Source organism: Neofelis nebulosa, chromosome 1, assembly GCF_028018385.1.
Source record: "Neofelis nebulosa isolate mNeoNeb1 chromosome 1, mNeoNeb1.pri, whole genome shotgun sequence".
Classification (NCBI taxonomy): Eukaryota; Metazoa; Chordata; class Mammalia; order Carnivora; family Felidae; genus Neofelis; species Neofelis nebulosa.
Genome location: NC_080782.1, coordinates 114,146,064 through 114,162,791, shown reverse-complemented (window position 1 = coordinate 114,162,791; position 16,728 = coordinate 114,146,064). Strand labels below are relative to the sequence as shown.

The 16,728-nt window shown below is 38.4% G+C and overlaps 1 long non-coding RNA gene across 1 annotated transcript; it reads left to right on the top strand.

The window, feature by feature from the left end:
* Window positions 1-11,338: 11,338 nt before the first annotated feature.
* LOC131512728 (uncharacterized) lies at window positions 11,339-15,156 on the top strand. Its single transcript, XR_009262286.1, has 3 exons — window positions 11,339-11,532; window positions 14,006-14,113; window positions 15,066-15,156. It is a non-coding gene; the product is annotated as an uncharacterized LOC131512728 (long non-coding RNA).
* The last annotated feature ends 1,572 nt before the right edge of the window (window positions 15,157-16,728 follow it).

Genomic DNA, 16,728 nt, shown 5'->3' with positions numbered 1-16,728 from the left:
TTACTTTTTACTTGAAGAACCCCAGACATCTGAGATTTGGGCAGTATGATTGAAAGATACCAAATTAATGCATTAATTTGAAAAATGTGTGCAAAGTGATGATCTAGATTACTACCAACCCACAGAGTCTTCATGTACTCTCCTGTGTGTATGCAAATAGGCATTCTGTTTGTAAACTGAAAGGAAGTGAATAAAAATAAAAAGTGAATAAAAATAATATGGTTTTTGGCATAACCACATGAGACAATGACCGGCACAGTCATAAAAACAAGAGATCTCTACTGGTGGTTTAAACTGGCCAATGGACATCCATGATACTATTTAACTGATGAAAATTTTATTTATTATGCTTACATTGAGATTTAAGAATATTTGAAATATATTAAGATTCAGCAGTAATTGAAATGAGGACTTGCCAGGATCATTCACTGTGATACCAGGGATGTGTAATATTTTAGAAGGTCCTAGAATGTGAACTATTCTTTAGTAAAAAGAACTTAGTCTTAAATCATGCCTCTGATCATCTTGTGGGCCCTTTTCATTAAATTATAATAACAATGATCATGAAACACTTATTAATTTTTACCCCATTAAGGAGTTTTGATGAGCCTATAAGATTTAGCCATGCTGTTATTAATTAGGGGAAAGTTAAACACTGACAGAATCATCTCTAAGGCTGTTCCCCAGCATAGGTATTCCTCTAGATCCATAACAATGCATATTGGATGGTTGACAGATTAGAAATCAGAGAGAAATGGGAATGTATACTTGTCCTTCCTTCTTCTACTGTATTTTATTGGTGTCCATTTTTAAATCTGTAAAATCAGAATGTGCCTTGTGTGGTCTTCCACAGTTTCATTGCAGTGCTTTTGTCTTTGTTGATACATATTTCAACTAATGGAATGATAGGTATGATGAAATATGGAGGCTCCTGTTTTCTGATTTTATTTATCAAACCCATAGGATGTACAAAAGACTAAAGATTTAATATTTCATTATTCTTCTATCAGTGAGGATCTTTGACTTCCTATCAGCCTTTGAGTGTAGCTAAGTTATCCTTATAAACTTCTCCATTTTCAGGTTCTGGGCTGGCAACATTTGGGTGTGACTGTGTGTGTTAGAGTCAACCATCCAACCAAACAATTAACCTGTGGATGAGTGTGCTTGTAGTTTACTTACTTTCACTACTGTATTCTCTGGTATAAATGTACCATACTTAATCCTTTCTTTTCTTAGTTTAGTTGTGATATTATAAGTAGTCTTGTATTATCTTCTGGCACACATGTGTAAGGGTTTCTCTAGAAGTCGAATTTCTGAGACACAGTGTATTCCATGTTTCTCTTAAGACAGCGCCAAATTATTTTCCAAGTAGTTAGCCAATGTATACTCCCACCAACAGTCTGTAAGAACCCATATGGTCCACATCTGACTGATATTCAACATTATCAGATTTAAAAATTTTGCCAAATAGGGGGTATAAAATTAAGTATCTTTTTTTAAACTTTGCATTTATCTCATATCTATTTTTTTAATTTTTTAAAAATATTTTTAGTTATTTTTGAGAGAGAGACAGAGAGTGAGTGGGGGAGGGGTAGAGAGAGAGGGAGACACAGAATCCAAAGCAGGATCCAGGCTCTGAGCTGTCAGTACAGAGCCCGTTGCGGGGCTCAAACACGCAAACTGTCAGATCATGACCTGAGCTGAAGTTGGACACTTAACCAACTGAGCCATCCAGGTGCCCCTATCTCATACCTAATGAAAGGAGTACATTTTAAGATAAATGTATTGACCTTTTCTGTTTTCTCTTCTGAGTTTTGCTGGTTTTTCTGCCAGATCATTTCAATCTTTTCTCATTATTTATGTAATTCAGATGTTCTCCACATCTCAAGATCCTTGACCTAATTAAATTTACAATCACTTTTTTGTAATTGCCTTTTTATTTTCCAAGTAGGGTAATATTCACAGGTTCTGAGGATTAAGACATGGACTTATCTTTTTGAGGCCCACCATTCAGCCCACTAAAGTAGGTTTGGCATACTTCTTGTACTCCAGCATTACTTTCAAGCCATATGTTCCTTTATTTCTGTGAAAAACTCCTGCTAATTTGATACTGAAGCCATCTTGTTATGCTATCTATGCCCTTCGTTTTGCTCTAATTTGCAATTTTTGTTGTCTTCCAAATTTTCATCTTCATGGATAACTCAATCAGTATTCAACTTCTCAGTGTTGTCCTGACATCCCTACTGTCCTTACCTCCTCTCCAGTTAAGTCATCTCACACCATGGCTGTCCTGGGGACTTGTTATGACTCAAGTTTTTACCTGTTTACTTTTACTTGTCATTTTAAAATTCAACATATCAAGGATGTCCTTGTGGATCTCCTACTCATTTCCCTTGCTCCACATGTGTTCTTCAACTCCACTGAGACTTGGAGCCTCCTGATCCTCTTTTTTGCCATCTTCCTAAGTCACCTCCTCTCTTTACTAGAATGTTTTCTGGCTCACAACAAGTGCTTGGTGATTTCTATCTGGTAGCAGTAGCAGGAGTATCAGTGCCCAGATTCATATTCTGTCTACTCAACCACTTGCTCACCAATATTTTTAATTCTCTTGTCCCATTGCCCTTTCATTCTCTTATCTGACCAACTCCAAACCTGAATCAATTACAACAGAACCGACATAGTCCTTAACTCTGGACCTTCAGGCTGGTTGCAGAGATAGACAGAAAGTGATAATGAAGAATGTTGTTCGTATTCTGAAAGCAAGGTACCAGAAGCTAGTCTGGGGGAGAGTAAGTATCCCTGAAGATGTGATGTGGAAACTAAAATGTAAACAGTGCTAACAACTGGCTAAGTAAAGAGTAAAGCGAAGAGAGTTCTGACAGTTGGAGAAACATGCACAAAGGCCAGATTATCAGGTTATTCTGGTTTCAGTCTAGGCACTACTTTCTCTGTGATTCCTTCCCTGATTTCCTATGTGTAAGTCAGGCATTTCTTCTTTGTGCTTCCTCAGGAATCTTCAGTTCCTTTTTCTTAGCATGTATCACAATATATTGTGTTTGCCCATTTTCTTGAGTTTCTTCCCCACTGGGCTCTAGAAAGAGTTTGGTGTTTGAATTGTTCCCCATAATATCCTTGTGGCTACGGAGTATCTGACATATAATAGAGGCTTAATGAAATTTGTCAATTAATTGAATAAATCACTGGGTGAAAAGGCTCCAAAGGGCAACAACTTAGTGCATTTAGTTGTTACATCAGTGAAGAAAACAGATTGGATGAAGGCATCTTGACACATTACTTCTGAAAGTTGAGTTAGCACAGACTGTTTTCAGCATGGTGCTTTCATGTTGGCATTTATAACTTTGGCTTTAGTTATCTTCATTTATAATGCCATTTAGGGAAACACTGCACCTGTCATATTATTCTCTTTTTGTAATAATTAAGGGTCACTGGTGTGGAATGAACACTAGACTGAGAATTTTCAAGTTCTTGGGTAAGAACTTTTATGTGAGTTCAACCACTAATTCAGTAGACATCTTGTATGAGTTACTGTTGGTCTTTAGTAGTTCAACTCAAAAATGAGAAGTATGAATTAAATCAACTGATCTCAAGTTGTATCCCTCAGAAAAGTCCCTAAAACCCTTCAAAGATCACTCAGTGGGAAGCAGAGAATATACTTAGGTGGGGATCCATATTTCAAATTCCATTTTAACTAGAATCTCCACTGTGATCTCCTTAAATATTAGGTTTTTTTGGAGTATTTTCTGTGGACACATGGTTCCTTTGTTTATTTCTTTTTTAAGCAGTGAACTAGATGACCTCCAAGGGCCCCTACAATACTATTATTCCACTGTTCTGTTCTGATTCATTGTTAAAACTTCCATAAATTCACATAATAAATTCCTTAGAAATTCAGCTTATGATGTTTCCAAAATAAGTTAGACTTGAAAAAAATTGTCAGGGAAGATCATTTTAAATAATGTCATAAATGCCTCAATTTGCAGTTTATCTTAAAAATGAGAATAAAAATGTTTAACTTATTTTGTAACATATCATGAATATTCATGATATTAGATGTTAATATTAGATTAGATTAGATGTTATTAGATCAGATGTTATCTGAAATTAGATGTTATCCTCAGACTAGAGCACCAAAAAGCACAAGAAGTAGCTTCTTATTCTGAAACTAATTTACTGAAGGCTAATTAAACAAAAATCCTTTCAACCAGTACTGTTTGAATATCTAGTATGTACTAGCCAGATACTTTCAGTTTTTGAGAATAAAACAACCAAAATTACAATCAAGATTATAGTTTCGTGGGGAAGACAGACACATGGACCATTAATTACAAAGTAATTAGGTATAGGCAGGGATAGAAATACAGTATACTGCACATCATTTAAAAATGGTAGTAAAGCATGGTGATTAAAAGCATAGCTTTTGTATTCAAATTATACTTCCATTATTTTGTAATATTATGCCTTCTAGTTTTATGACTTACTTGAATTATGGCTTCTTTTTTAGTTTTGTTTGTTTGTTTGTTTGAAATGAGGATAGGAAGGGTGTCTTTTTCTTAGGAATTTTTTGTACCAATTAAGTATTACAGTGTTAAATAACTGGCACAATGTCTACATTACCTACTACTTACATGAGAACTGTTGTATTATACCACTTGGTGATTTTTTTCAGTTTTTATTTTGTGCATAGTAAGTGGTGAAGACAGTTTGTTCCTGTATGCCTTGCAAGAAGAGGCCCTGACTGTTTTTGCTTCAGATGATCTTTTCAAAGGTGTTATAAAACAAACAGCCTTGGAAGATAGAGGTGGTATGTACCTCTAGAGAAAAGCTCCCTCTAGAGCAATATAGTCTATTAAAGTGAAGGCACTGTCTTCCTCTGGGGCAAAAGCTAGGCAGGTTTATTGCCCATTATAAAAGATTTGGATTTTCTCACACTTGGGCTTCCTCTTCTGTAGCACAAGGTGAGCACATGTCGGTATCACCTGACCCTATTTGTGTCACTGTGTGGTAGGTGGGGCTTGAGGAGCTGGTCCACCTGCTGACCTTCTATGAGTGATGAAGTCTTTTGTCTCTGAACCAGGAATCCTGTATCTTCTTACAGCATCCAGGGTATGGTGTCAAGCTGATTTGTTAGCTTGCAAGAAGGGTAAAATCTCAGACATTTAACAGTTCTTGACAGTAGAGAAACTCTGAGGTGGACGTCTTGCCCCATTACAAGGACCATAGCTTTTCCTTTCTTTCTCAACAGTTTATTATGAAAAAGTTTAAGCATATGTCTAGGGGAACATCTATCTACCTACCATCTAGATTATACCAACATTTTACTGTGTTGTAAAACTTTTTTTTCTGAAAATAAAGAATAACATTTGTATTTTTCTGTGATGATCATAACTGACACCTGTACTTTACAAAACTTTGGACCTCATAATTAGAGGTCAGAACACTGAGGCTCAGAAAGGTTGAGGAACTTGCCTGAAGTCCTACTAGTAAATTTTCTCAGCTTCTCAGTTACCTGCTTCCACATTTCTGGCTTTTAGTAAAAGGGTACATGTTCATTTCATAAGGTCAAGCAAGAATGACATTGACCCTATCTTTCTGCATTGGAGTAAGGAGTGTTTTAACCTGGAATGGGGCTGAGTATAGAATCTGGCTTATTGTCCTGCTTAATCTGTCTTGTCTCTCACTGGAAATATAAACACCCAATTCAGGAACATCTTTGCTACTTTGAGGTGTCCCTATGTCAGCTTTAACTGACACCACCAGATTTATCTGTACCAGAGCACTGCATTATGCCGGGAGACCTCAGATTCTCCATGATGTTCATGAGTAACTGTAAGGCATGTTTGCCCTGCCCTCACCACCAGGATGGGGATGTGACGGTAATCCAGAAGCTCTGAGGTGTGAGGGTGGAGAAGTGTTCCTGTATTGGGAAGGTCTCTTGTGGTCTGAAATGAAACTAGAGGGTAATAATTCAGCTAGTTGGGAATTAAGCAGCATTTATGATTTGGCCTCAGCCCCATGCAAAATTTGTTCATACTGTTTTATAGAAATACATCCATTTGTAAGGAAACCTCTTTTTGATAACATAGGAAGTTGTAAGTTGGAGATAAATAGATATATACACCCCTTAAGTTTTGGCACTAACATCTGTAACTTTAAAAAACAGCATTCTTCCTGCATGCAAGTGTATCATGACCCACCATCCAGGAACATGCCTTATTGAGTTACTTGCGTAATGTGTTCATTTTGAATCCCAGAATCGTGTTCACAGTTGTCAGTGGGTTTACTCAATGAGATTCTTATCTTAGGGTCCGTAAAAACAACAATACGTCTGACTGATAATGTAAAACTGGCACTTTGTACGACAGGTAGCTGGTTCTTTGGAGGTACTAAAAACATTCAGTGACTAAATGAGTGAATGATCCCATACGACAGGAACAGTTACATATACCATATTCCATCAGTTTTTAAGATGCAATGTTTTCACATTCTTTTTTTTTTTTTAATTTTTTTTTAATGTTTATTTATTTTTGAGACAGAGAGAGACAGAGCATGAACAGGGGAGGGGCAGAGAGAGAGGGAGACACAGAATCTGAAACAGTCTCCAGGCTCTGAGCTGTCGGCACAGAGCCTGACACGGGGCTCGAACTCACGGACCATGAGATGACCTGAGCCGAAGTCGGACGCTCAACCGACTGAGCCACCCAGGCGCCCCAATGTTTTCACATTCTAATTAATATCTCTGAAAATAGATGAGTCTTAAATTTATATTGGCAGCATTTTTTCTTTCATATAAAATTAATGATACACTTTACAGTCTCAGTGAAATGTACTTTACATTTCTTCTTTACCTGTGTATTGTGTATTCCCGCTGGATAGGCCTGTCCCTTCATTACAGTAAGAGGTACTGTATTCATTTCTCATAATTCACAATTTAAAATAGAACATTTTCATTAGCTTTTCTTTTAATAGTTTTAAACATGTGTTTATATCTGCTGCCACTCATTTACATAGTGAGTGGGGCGTAAAAATGTTCTCTCTTCTCTGATAAGCACTCTGCAAAATCATCAGCTGCAATTGCCTGCTGACATGAGAATGACAAGTTAGTTTCTTTTAGCATAGAGTAAGGTGTGGGCATCCATGAACCATCCTGGATTTAGCAGACTGAGCTTTACCTCAAGAAGATTTCTCTGTTACTCAGTGGTCACTTCCTATGTTAAGGTTTCCATTGTCTCTACTGTATCTAGACTTCAGCTCCTTAGCTTTTAACACGGAATTCTGTGTGGGCTCCCTTATCTGTCTTTATTCTCATTATTTAAGTGTTGCCGTTAGAGTGGGTGCTAGAATGCTGTCTGAATTGTCATGGCAACCAGAAACTCATTTTTCTAATCTTGTCATTGGTTATCAATAGTTACTTTATAAATCTATTATATAAAAAGGCTCCACATGCCAGATCTAATCAATCTTGTATGGATGACTTTTTTTCCCCTCAAATATTTTATGATTAATTAGACATCAGATTCCCAACTGTTTTCTTCACTGGTTAGTGTGCCAATAGCCTAAAGACAATGACTGTTTAGTAAGGTTGGGGACAATAATATGTCAATTCAAAATTCAGAGTCCCTGGCCATATGTCTAATTTATTTTCTCCTTTTTACTTTTCTGTGATAATTAAACATAATTACAGAGAATTTATAAAAGTAGAGTACTCATATCCTGGATTCAGTACTTTAATGAATCAGCCTGAGGAGATGCACTAGCTTTTTCTTTGTAGGTTGAAATGGGTCCTTTTAATTTTTTTCGTAATTTTATAGCATCCACTCCCAGTGGTATTAACAATACCTTAAAAGAGGTACCAAATACTGTTTCTTCTCTGTCAATTCCTGGAATACAGAGAAGCAAAGAAGATGGAAGACTAGAACTAAATACAGTAATGTCTAAGTTGGAAGTAGAAACATGTGTTTTCATAAAGGATTTAATTCATAGTGGTTCAAACCACTATGCTTGGGTTTGAATTATTGCCTTTGCTTTTGATGATGGTGGATTTATATAAATGCAGAATGATTATCGATTGCTTTGATTTGATTTATGATAGCCTTATTGGATACCAAAATTGATAACAGACATAGTCATCTGGGATTTCCCTTGTATCTCAGTGGGCCCTTAGCGTAGGGAACAAGATTAGGATGTTTGCTCTAGTAGCTCAATGAATGGGACTGTACAGAGATAGTTCATGTCACATGTTATGTACCGTGGAATGTGCATTCTATAAATAGTTTATGAGCTGTGGCACCTGGGTGTTTCAGTTGGTTGGACATCTGACTTTGGCTCAGGTCATGATCTCACAGTTTGTGAGTTTGAGCCCTACATCAGGCTCTGGGCTGACAGCTCTGAGCTTGGAGCCTGCTTCAGATTCTGTGTCTCTGTCTCTCTCTGCCCATCCTTTGCTCATGTTCTGTCTCTCTCTCTCTCACAAAAATAAATAAATGTTAAAAAAAAAAAAAACCAAAAGCCAGTGTATGAGTCATCAATTTATTGAGCAATATCTTAGCTGATTTTTTTTTTTTTAATGGAGAACATAACATCTTCTGTAGCTTGTTATTATTCCTTATGTTAGAACCTTTTCTTCTCTCTGGATAATTCAGGCATAAATAAATAGATAAATAAACAAATAAACAATAAATAAATAAATAAATAAATAAATAAATAAATAAATAAGGTTTAAAAATACCTGAATTGTTTGCTAGGCTTGAATTCCCTAAGCTTGGTATGCACATCAAAGACACTGTCAGTAAGAATGTTAAAGACTCTCTCTCTCTCTCTCTCTCTCTCAGGCCTCCTGATGCAGAAGCTTTCAGATGTAGTACCCTAGATGTGTCTTTTTAAATAGATTTCACGTATCTCTGGCCTTCCATAGCCCTACTACTCTGCTACCGATGTATTTGGTGTATACCTGATAATTTGTGTCTCTTGATTTAAGAATTTTGAGAGATTCATATGCATGGAACCCTTCTAAATTTCTGCCTTGCAAGTCAGCTTTTGATTGTATGCATGCTTATCCATTCTTTTATATTTGTGTTGCACTTTACACCTTGCAAAGTGCCTTCATTTTATTCTCTCTACTACCTGATGAGATAGGGCATGGTGATCTACATGGATTGACAGGTTAGTTCACTGCTGATGAGCCCCTGTTGAGAGGACACTTGGTGCCTCCAAGTTGGTCCACACAAGCATAGAACTCTGAACCTGCACCAGGCCAGATTTGCCCAGAGGGGACATTTTATTTTTTATGATTATTTTTTATTTACTTAAAACTTTTTAAGTGTTTTTTTTTATTGAGAGAGAGAGACAGAGAGAGAGAGAGAGAGAGAGAGAGAGAGAGAGAATGAGTGGGGGAGGGTCAGAGGAAGAGGGAAAGAGAGAATCCCAAGCAGGCTCTGTGTTGTCAGCACAGAGCCCGATATGGGGCTCAAACCCACGAACCATGAGATCATGACCTGAGCTGAAATTGAGAGTCAGATGGTAAGCTGACTGAACCACCCAGTGCCCCCAGAGTAGACACTTTATAATCCTCACCAAGGTGTGCTGTGACTAGCAACAACACTGAGGTAAGCAAACTAGGGATTATTATCCCCTTTTATGACATGCACAACTTGAGAAGTTCAGAGATAATCACTAGCTTTTTCAGAGTTTCACAGGTAATGAGTGGCTGGGTTCAACAAAGTGACTTGGTTTAATCCAGTGCTTTTTCTGTCATACTAGAAATGGTTCTTGCATGTTCTTTTAGATGCCCACATAATTCCACTGACATATTTTAGCACATATTCTTGTTGTTCACTGAAACTGGTTCTTGGCCATAAAACTACATAAAAAGATTTTTCTCTGTCTCATTAATCAGGAGAAATTCAATGAACTTTGTGACTTGCATTAGAAAACAATCATACAAACAAATCAGCAGTATAATAACTTTTGAAATTCCGGACTACACTTCACGTCCAAATTAACAAATGAGAACATCATTAAAGTTTCTGGGTGTTTTCATAAAGACAATGATGTGTATAAGATCATTCTTAATGATATGATTGTCTTGTGATATCCTGGAAGCAGTGCTTGGCTGGAGGTAAGGAAACTCAACTTTGGTCCTGATATTCCTCCTGACTTCATCAAACAAAAGAATTTATTTACTTGCAATATGAACGAATCCTTAAATAAGAGTATTGTTTAATGGAAACCATTATCCAAATATATAAATATCCTAATAGTTATCCAACAAGAAAACAAGAATCTGTGTTCTTTCAGATGCCAGTTTTGTGTGGCTTGTTCCTGAATTTTTATGTGAATCAGTTGTTACTGGAAAACAAAACAAAGCCCCTATCTGTAACATAGGCCCTTGTTACTAAAGTATGGTGCCAAAACTAGTGATCTCAGCATCATTTGAGAGCTTTTTGGATATAAGGATTCTCAGGTCCACCCAAACCTTATGAATCAGAATCTGGATTTTACAAAGAGCCCTGAGCGGTTTCTGTGCACATCAAAGTTTGAGAAGCCCTAGTCTGGAATGGTATATGTTCCAGCACTGACATAAAATTATATCAGGACACAGGTATAAGCGGCTGTTTACCAGATGTGCTCAGAGAGGTCATCAGTATGTCAGTATACCAAGAATGTCCTTGGAAAATGCCACTGTTCATCAATGGGAGAACTCTGTGACAGTAGGTGGTATTTACTGTTAAGAAGCATCCCTCGTAGGGTGCCCGAGTAGCTCAGCCACTTAAATGAGTTCGGCTCAGGTCATGATCTTGTGGTTCATAAGTTCCAGCCCCTCATGGGGCCCTGTGCTGACAGCTCAGAGCCTGGAGCCTGCTTTGGATTTTGTGTCTCCCTCTCTCTCTGACCCTCCCCCACTCATACTCTGTTAAAAATAAATAAATATATTTTTTTGGTTTTTTAAAAAGAAAAAACATCCCTATTCATGTTTCTTTTATCTGGTACACACCTTGGAGAACACCATTTCCAAGCTCCATTTTAAGGCTCTGAGGTGATGAAGGCCCATGTCGTCCATTCTGAAGCACAAATCGTGGATCTGTTTGAATAGCACACAAGCTCATTAGCGTTATCTGGGTGATGGAGGCTGTTCTGTGAAAACTTGTGTCTTTCAGATTTTTGATGTTTTTTGCTTTCCTGGTTTACAGTGGGGAGGGTTTTGAAACTTCGGTTAAGTTTCTCTTGTGCCTTCTTGTCCTGTTTGGACATCCTGATGCTCATCTGAGCATCCCCTCCAGTTGTGAAAATTGTTTCTCTTCTGGCCATTCCTGAAGGTGGACTGTACTCTCCATGCTCAAGGTGGCTGCATGTCTGCTTTCGGTAGGGCTGCTCCTCCCTGTGGCTGAACCCAGCTTCTGATCCTTCTCTTCCTGGCTTGCTCTGCCTCAAGCCAGTCCACAAATCTTCAGCGTCCCTTGCCCTGCATGGAAATCTAGGCGATGAGCATGAGAGTGTGAATGCGCCGCACAGCAGGTAAGGCTGCGAGCACATTAGTCATGGGGAGCTGAATTTGGTTTTAATTTTAGCTGTCAGAACAGCTGATTCTGCTAAATAAAAGTGTGAGCAACACACAGTCTAATTTGGTTAATAGAAAAAACTAAATCTCACAATCAAATCAGATTTGATATTTTATGATCCAGTCAGTTGTAGAAATGAAATAATGTGACTTAAGCTCCTAGCAGGATGCTTGGTCTACAGCAGGTCTATTAGTAAGTGCTAGGTCTCTTTCTTCTGGCAATTAACTCAAATAAAATTGAACAGGGCTGCTCTGATGTGGGGGGTAAACCTGGCTTTGGTGTCCATAGTCTCTCTGTGTTCTTGGGCCATATATTAAGCATCATAAGAAAAATCTGAAGCCATTAAACTCTACCGGACAACCCAACCATTACAGTTAGCAGCACGTCATCAAGAAAAGTCATTATTTTTTTGATAATGATTTTCCTGTAATTGATAAAAAGTCTTTGCAAAACCCAGGGTCTCTCTAGAAGTGTGATGCCAGCTTGCGAATGAACAGTATGCGTTCTGTTCAACTTGGTTCAAATCATTGAGCATCTGGTTTATGTAGATAATAGAGAACATTTGTCCAGACACCTGGCATGTGCAAATTGCTTCTCATTTTTATACTTGCAAATGAGGAATCCAAGACCCCTGCAAGGTTATGAATAAATAACAGGGCTAAAGGCTTGCAGACCAAAGTCATCATTAAAATAAACAAGCTTTTGGGGCGCCTGGGTGGCGCAGTCGGTTAAGCGTCCAACTTCAGCCAGGTCACGATCTCACGGTCCGTGAGTTTGAGCCCCGCGTCAGGCTCTGGGCTGATGGCTCGGAGCCTGGAGCCTGTTTCCGATTCTGTGTCTCCCTCTCTCTCTGCCCCTCCCCCGTTCATGCTCTGTCTCTCTCTGTCCCAAAAATAAATAAAAAACGTTGCAAAAAAAAAAAAAAATTAAAAAAAAAATAATAAAATAAACAAGCTTTTGCTCAAGATTTAACAAGACAGCCACTCTCTAAACTGCATTCCCAGTTCTTCATTGTCATCTCTATGGCTTATGTTCACCAGTCATTTCTCTTTTTTTTGAGAAAAGGGATTGTCCTCATTTCCTCATTGTGATGGTCTCTGACAGATGGTGCACTAAGGAAATACAGTTTAATATAGTGAGCTTGGTTGGTACGAGAATGAGGTTAGAGGCCTTTGACTTTCTATCCTTGGCAAAGTCTCATAAAAGAGTTGGCCCTGGACAAAATTGTAAGTGCATCCTTCCATTCTGTGAGGTTCCTCTTTCTGAATCCTGAATTTTCCCTTTGGGGGATTACCTCTCTCAAGTGTTCTTTTTCTTCTTCTCCCTTTTGAAAATGTGTTTTCAGGAGAAATGCAGAAAAAAACTCATACTAATGAGCAGACAGTTGTTACAACCATAATATATTCTTTTTTGCTGAGAATATTGATATTTTTAACTGGAGACAAGAAACCACATGTCAAAGAAAAAAAAGAATCTGTTAATTGCAGAATGTTAGGCATTAGTGAGCAGGTGGAGAAAATATTTCAATGGGGGAAGGAGATCTTAAGTTCCATTTACTCCACACAGGCTCCACACTTGCTTTGCCTACACATAAGAATGACTGCTTTTCAGGCTTATAAAGTCAGGACTGAGGTGAAATGGTGGAGAAAATGAGTGGATATATGTGAGGATAAGTAGAAGAAAAGAAAAAGGAGAAATATTTGTGTAATGCTGTGGGGTTCAAGTTACCTTATTAGTTAAGAAATTAAGGCTTTAGTCTAAGAGATGGAAAACAAGGATGCTTACAATCCCTACCTAATATCATAGACGCTATCCTCAAAATCTGGTGTGCTTGCAATGTAAAGACATTCTTTTGAAGACGCATAAGTCCTTATGTAAAAGCTTCCAATAATTATTCATTTATTAAAAATATTTTCTTTTTTTTTTTTTTTTTTTTTTTTTTTTTTTTCTTTTCAACATTTTTTATTTATTTTTGGGACAGAGAGAGACAGAGCATGAACGGGGGAGGGGCAGAGAGAGAGGGAGACACAGAATCGGAAACAGGCTCCAGGCTCCGAGCCATCGGCCCAGAGCCTGACGCGGGGCTCGAACTCACGGACCGCGAGATCGTGACCTGGCTGAAGTCGGACGCTCAACCGACTGCGCCACCCAGGCGCCCCTATTAAAAATATTTTCAAAAAATATTTTCAGTTGTTTTAATTTGGAGTTGCTTAAAGTAATGCCCTTTTGCAGAGACAATAAATCATCAGTAGTAAAATTTAATCAGATAGAGCATGGCAGCCAGCTTCTAAGATGGCCCCAGTAACTTGCCTCCTGGTGTTCACATACTTGTGTAGGTCTTTTTATGCATTGAATATTGTTGATCTGTGTAAGATAGATCAAGGAGGATATTCTGGAAATGACACTGTGTCGCTTTTGAAAATCCACAGAAGCTTCTGTTTTGTACCCTCTGTATCACTTGCTCTGGAGGAAGTCAGATGCCATGTGATAAGAACACACAATCAGCCTCAATGGAAAGCCCATGAGCAGAGGAAGAAGTAAGGTCTCCTGCTATCAACCAGCTCCAACTTGCCAACCAAATGAATGACTCCTAATGGAAACAGATTCTTTAATCTCAGTCATGCCCTCAGAGGACAACCCAGACAACATCCTGATTACATCCATATCAGAGAGCCTTAACCACAACCACCTACATAAACTCCTTCCAAATTCTAGACTCATAAAAGCTATGAAAGATGATAAATGTTTATTGTTATTTAAGCCAGTGATTTTGAGGGTAATTTGTTACACATCAATAGATAACTAGTGCATATGTATATGGCACGGATCTAGGCTTGGAAGTTTGGATGTTAAAGTTAAAGAATCAAGTCAATAAATGTGACTCAGTGACCTACTATGGCCAAGCATGATTGTATTGTAGACACTACAGTTATAATAAAAAAACATGTCCCCAATTCTAAGATAATTTAGGGTATGGTTGGGTAAACCATACCCTAAATGGTTGGATAAACCAACATTTAGGATATGGTTGGATAAAGTTTATCCATATCACCAAAGAGAAGAGCACAGGAAAAGATGTGCTTGTGTTCTACAGATATTATGATGTGTAGAAAGGAGGCCAGAGTTGAGTATATCAGACAGATAATTAATGACTTGTGGAGGAGGCAGCACCAGAGGTGTCCCAAAAAAGAATCAGGACCATGTGAATGGATTTGATAGAGGTTTTTCTGGTGGGAAGAATGTAACCTTAAGGTATGGTGATGGAAATGAGCAAACTCATTATAGAAGGTGTAGTGTGAATGTGTGTGTGTGTGTGTGTGTGTGTGTGTGTGTGTGTGCATGCATGTGTGCGTATAGACAGGTCTTAAAGGATAGTTTCTGATTTATTTGATCTTGGAATATAACCTGAGAAGTAGAAAAATATTAAAAACTCTTAAACATTAGCAATAATCTTGGAATCAGATTTTAAGAAACCTCATTTGACTTTAGACTATAGGATGCGTTAGGAGGACGTGAAGATCACTGACAGGTTCCCATGGTGATACTGTTTTGCTGTGCTTGGGCTGACCACTCCTGAGTTAGTAAGGTAATGACAGATCTAAGGACTATTTTATTAGTATCCAGCTTTCCTATTAAATTGCAAATATTCTCCACAAGGAGAGGGACCATGTCTGCTAGAATCTTTGTTCTTGTTCTCTGCTGTATATGTTCTCTCACTGCCTAGAATACACCCATACTCTCCATTTCTCTTCCTGAACAGCTTTTTACTGCACCCCTCATATTCTGTCTATCCAGAAAAGAGTTAATGTAGCCAACCTGAGACTGTTGTCTTCAGAAGATCTGCTCGCATGGCTGGCCCTCAGCTGGGGTGAAGAATATGAATTTCTGGAGAGTTCCCACCATTCCCTATCTGGTAAGAGTGGTTGGTAATACCTATGCTACTTGTACATATAGTGTTCATCCAGGATACCTGCTTACTTCTGGGAGTCTGGAAATTTGGTATGGGCTAAGAAGAGAGTGCCTGTGTGGCCAGACCCCAGCAAAACTTTAGGCATTCATTCTCTAATGAGTTTCCTGGCAGACAACATTTCACACATGTTATCACAATTCAATGCTGGAGGAATTAAGCACATTCTGTGTGACTCTATGGGGAAAGGACTCTTGGAAGCTAGTTCCTGGTTTCCTCTGGCCTTCTCTTCATGTGCCTTTTCCCTTTGCTGATTTTTTTTGTATCCTTTTCATATAATGAATTGTAGCTGCAAATACAACTATTTGCCAAGTCCTATGAGTCTGAGCAAATCATAGAACCTGGGGGTGGTCTGGAGGACCCCTGACCCGCCATCTTTTGGCAAATTCTGTCAGCATTTCCTTCAAAATACATATTGAATATGGCCATTTCTCAGGTCCTCCTCTGCTTCCACCGTTGTCAGAAACATCATCTGTCTCTTAGCTGATTCTCCTAACTGGTCTCCCTTTTTCCACTCCTCCTTTTTTCTGCAGCAGAGTAGAGTGAACTGATTGAAATACAAATACAACCTGTTTGTCACTCCTCTGCTCAAACCATCCAATGACCAAAAATCCCATGCAAGGAGAAAGCAAAGTACTCACATGACCTAAACAGCCTGGCTTCCTATGGCCTCCTAGCCTGCATATCCTCCTTTCCCAGCCTCATTCACTTCCCTCCAGCCAGCAGGTTTGCCTCACAAGCATGTTCCCCACTTAGAGCCTTCATACCCACAATCAATAGGTCCTGTGATGTTCTGCCCAGGTAGATCTGTGTGGTTTAATTCTTAACTTCCTTTAGACTTTTTATTACATGTAACCTTCTGTACAAGGTCCTCGCTGGTTACCCTACCTAAAATGTCAATCCCCTCTCTTGTCCTCATCTTTCTTTACTTTTCCTCGTTAACACTTATCTATGTGTTGCCTATTTACCTTGTTTATTGTCTGCATATCTGGAATGTAACTTTCAAGCAAACAGGGATTTTTGTCTGTTGTGTTCACTGATGTGTCTCCAGTGCCTACAACCATTCCTGACATCCTGAAATACAGAAGGAACTAAATAAACACTTGTTGAACAAATGCATAAGTTAATGAATGAATAATATACAACCCAGCCCCAAATCTCACTTTCTCTATACAGCTCTTCCTA